The sequence below is a fragment of the Acomys russatus genome, chromosome 27, assembly GCF_903995435.1.
Source record: "Acomys russatus chromosome 27, mAcoRus1.1, whole genome shotgun sequence".
NCBI lineage: Eukaryota > Metazoa > Chordata > Mammalia > Rodentia > Muridae > Acomys > Acomys russatus.
In genome coordinates this window covers 43,080,711-43,085,315 of record NC_067163.1, presented here as the reverse complement: position 1 = coordinate 43,085,315, position 4,605 = coordinate 43,080,711, and the positions used below count along the sequence as shown (strand labels likewise).

Below are 4,605 nucleotides of genomic sequence, written 5' to 3'. Positions count from 1 at the left end.
TAAACCAGTGATTTTTGGAAGACTTGAAAAATTAGACAATTTGAAATGATTTTGCTTCTATTGATATTTTATATATTACCATATTATTATTATCACCACACAGACATTATGTCATTAATATTAATAAAGTTCTTATGCTATCTCTTTATAATAAAAGATTTTTCCATGATTTTCACTAAAGATTTCTCTGAATATATCTCAAGTCAAAAGCAATTTCAAAGAAATATAAGAACTTCAGTAGTATTGTGATAAAAAGTTTAAAACAGGTAAAGGAAGATGGCAAATGGATTTAGAAATAACAATATCATAAAAGCCATGAGCAAAAGAAATTCATAATTCATTTTCCTCACACATTATTAAAATTATAACTGTATATCTTTTAAAAGCATAATTGTAGTTGTATTAACTTTATGGTATTATATTGTGGGAAAATGGAAGCTTAGTTTAATTAATAGCTAGAACATGTTTCATTCATCTTATGAAAATAAAATATAAATTTTCCATTTCTCACAATTTTTTGTTTCTGAAAATACAAGATAGCACATCATATTTATACTTAATATTACTCAGTGTTATTACTTAACAAGATATGTAACCACATTATTAATTTTTTAAAGAAAGAATAAGTCACAGAAATTTTTGCCACACAATTTAGATGGACTAGGAAAATGGTTATTAAGATGTTTTTAAAAAGTGAGTTGGACATATTAGTGGAATCCCATAAGACACATGTATGTATGCAGGTGGTTCAGGAATCTAGTGTCATCCTTGGCTACATAAGTCACTGGACACCATCCTAGGCAGTGCAAGACCCCATCAAAAAATATATTATGCCTCCTACATTTAGAGGTGGTACCAAAGTTAGCAGGGACCACTGTGAAATGACTACATAGAGTCCATGTTTAAAATGCATAGAAAAATATGCCATTAAATATATGAAATATTTTTCCATTCTTCCCTGTTGATTTCTCATATTATTTGCCTTTCCCCCTGCCATTCTAAATAATTAAAACTGAAAAATAGAACCTTAGGATTCATATTGACATTTGTACTTTATTGCTCAAAATGTTGATTTTAAATTGACATATTATTACTTAGGATAAAGAAAAATCACTGAAACTTTGTAATCTACAGTTTAGTTCCTTTATAAGTTGGTAATCAAAATTAGGGAAGGCCATTGTTTTAGACTGGCTTCTTAAACTAGGCATCTATAGACCAGAACAAACAAAAACAAATCAGATGTATTAAGTTTGATAATATAATAGGAATTAAAAAAGAAAAAAAATACCAGGCCAATCCCAAATGTAAAGGACACTAAAGAAATAAACAAATAAACAAAAGGCAAGTGATTCTGGTCCACTGTAGTGAGCAGAGTAAGGAATTTCTAACCCTTTAACATTCCCCAAAGAGAAAGGGAAAAGGAGGAGGGAGGGAGAAAACTGAGGCACCTCCATATTAGCCATCACTTTCCCACTGTGCTTCTTGTGTCCAGCTGACCTGTCCCATAGTTTTTCCACTTTGCTTAATCATAGGATGGTTACTGAATATTTTTTCTGCTTACATGCATGTTCCACAGCCTTATCATGATTTATATACAAAATATATTCCACAACGAAGTCATTGAGAACTGAAGAGGGGATGACTGCAGAACGTCAGTGTGCAGGCCCTTCTGATCATGGAGGCCTATGTGGCTGTACAGGACTCATACTCAGCCAACCTAAGCAATATAGTACCCAGAACTATGATGGTTAAATCATTGCTCCTGGCGTCAGAACATTTCTGCAATGAAAAATATAAACTATTCAGTTAGCCACACTTGTCCCTGAACTCAAATGACATCCTTACTGATGATGTCTCCATATTAATGTGACTTCCAATTTTTGATTTGCAGATGTTGTGATCATTTATGTATAAGTGTTTCTTAAAGACATTCCTTCTCTTCAGCTAATATAATAAAAATGGCCCTACTGAGTTGCACGTTGAGTAAATTGTTAACTTAAATATTATACTAAACTTAGGGATGGGAAGATGCCAGAGCTAGATGCAGTGAGAGACACTGTCTCAAGAAGAAGAATTGAAGAAAGAAACCAAATGTCAATTTCTTCCTTCTACATTCATACACTTATGTATACCCACATTCCCATGTGCATACACCCACAATTACAATTCTCTCTCTGTCTCTGTCTCTCTTTCTCTCTGTGTGTCTCTGTTTCGGTGTCTCTCTTTCTGTCTTGCCCATCTCTCTCTCTCTCTCTCTCTCTCTCTCTCTCTCTCTCTCTCTCTCTCTCTCTCTCTCTCACACACACACACACACACACACACATGCAAAATAAATTCTTAAAAGACAGTGTCTTAGAGTTTCATGTCAGTGAAGGGACACTATCACCAAGGCAATTTTTAAAAAAAGATTTATATATTATTTATACAGTGTTCTGCCTGCATGTACACCTACATGCCAAAAGAGGACGTTAGATCACATTAAAGATGGTTGTGATCCATCATGTGCTTGCTGCGAATTGAAATCAGGACCTCTGGAAGAGCAGTCAGTATTCTTAACCTTTGAACCATCTCTCCAGACCCCCCCAAGGCAACTGTTATTTATAAAGGAAAACATGTAATTGGGGATGGCTTACCGGTTCAGAGTTTTAGTCCGTTATCATCATGACATGGCAGCATCTAGGCAGACGTGGTGCTGGAGAAGGAGCTGAGGGTTCTATGTCTTGATCTGCAGGCAGCAGAAGGGAGCTGTGCCACATGGGGCATAGCTTGAGCGTATGAGACCTCAAAGCCTGCCCTTACAGTGACACACTGCCTCCAACAAGGCCACACCTCCTAATAGCCACTCCTTATGGGCCAAGCATCCAACCATATGAATCTCTCGGGGTTATAAGCTAGTCAAACCACCCCCAGACAGATAATTAAAAACATGAAGAAGTAGGCACTGTAGAATATAATGTGTGTGTTGAGTTGTAAATAAAGACAGAAAGGCAAGCTGGGAGTAATGAAAGTAGTATCAGTCTTTGTTTTTTTGTTTTGTTCTGTTTGTGTGTGTGTTTGTGTGTGTGTGTGTGTGTGTGCTTTCTGTTTTTGTTTATGATAAGAAAAATACAAGTTAACCTGCCCCCAGAAGCATTGCAGGTCCAGCTGCTATATTACACATGCATCAGTAGGTGGCTGAGAGGAGAAAGGCTATGTCAAAGCTCAGTGTTCTCACCTAGCCTAACAGTCTCTGAAAACACAGCCTGAGATGACCACCAATATGGTGCCTTGCAGACACCAAAGGCTCCCAGTACTGGGAACAAGCTGGGGACTAGAAGAACCCCACCTGGGACTGAAATGCCCAGGAGGGAGTGAGCCCAAGACAGATAACCCTTGCATTGGGTCACTAGCCTGGGCCAGGTGAGGAACAAGCCCAAGATGACCACCGGCACCATGCGGCCCAAGCCAGAGAGACAGCCTGGAAGGGCCACTAGTGAGGTACCATGCAGATCTGGCCAAGGAGGCGGGTGATCATGCCCCTGATGACCCCCTGCCTGGCGCCATAATGCATGAATGCAACATAGCACTGTGAGATCATTCCTGAGATGACACCAGATACAAAGAGACCCCAGGTACCACTTCTCAGTAAGTGGTGGAGAAATGGAAGAGAAAGAGAAACAGAAGGCAGGGGTACAATGAGGAGAGGCAGAACTGGAGACTTGAGGGTAGTGAGAAACAACCTGATGTGACCCTCTGGTGATGTCACCTGGGACTAAGGGTGGGATTCCTGTCCTGTCGTGTCACAGGGACCACATCTGCGTCCGTGGCTCTGCAGCAGCATGGGTCTGTTACCACCAAAGGTCAGGTGGATGTCCCTGCTCTGGAATGCCATCCAGGGCTATGAGGATGTCTGAGGGCTGTGCAGAATTGGCTCCACCCCTCACCTGGACATCATGAGAGAGTTGGCCCTGGGGGGGAGGGACGTGAAAGTAGAAAAGCTGCCCCTGCCCCTAGCCAGCTGCAGTACTTGGGAAGAGTAGACCCTGTACACTGTGAGTTGCTGGTGAGCTTGCCCCAGGGTATGAGGGTATGAGTTTCGAAGACCTGCCTCTGCCACTTGTCTTCTTTCTTCCTTATCCTTCATCATCTGCAGCAGTCAGGAGACCTGACCCTGGTGGCATGAAAGCAGTAGGCCTGTCCCTGTCCCTCACCTGCTGTAGCACTCAACAAAGCAGGCCCTACATCCTACCTGAGCAGCACAAAAGAGCTGACCCTCATGGTGGGGGCATGAGCGAGCTGGCCCTGAGGGTGTGAGTGTGGGAGATCTGGCCTCACAACTTGTCTGCTGAGCGTTGACATCAGCAAAGGAGAGATGACCGTCACCCTCTCTTTCCTTGACACCTATGGGAGGCAGGAGGGCTGTCCCTGAGGTAGTCAGAATGGGAGAGCTGGCATGGTTCCTCACCTGCTGCAGCCCTTGTGACAGAAAGCCTTGTACCTTGCTAGCCTGCTCTCTAGAGCAGGCCCTCGATGTGGGGGGTGCAGGTGTGCCCTGCCTCTCCCAGTTGTCTTCTCTGTCATCCCTTGCCATATACGGCACATATAAGAGCTGGCCTTGGGGGTCAT

The 4,605-nt window shown here is 41.8% G+C and overlaps 1 pseudogene; it reads left to right on the top strand.

The window, feature by feature from the left end:
- The first annotated feature begins 3,116 nt into the window (after window positions 1-3,116).
- Window positions 3,117-3,227, top strand: LOC127210361 (uncharacterized; annotated as a pseudogene).
- The last annotated feature ends 1,378 nt before the right edge of the window (window positions 3,228-4,605 follow it).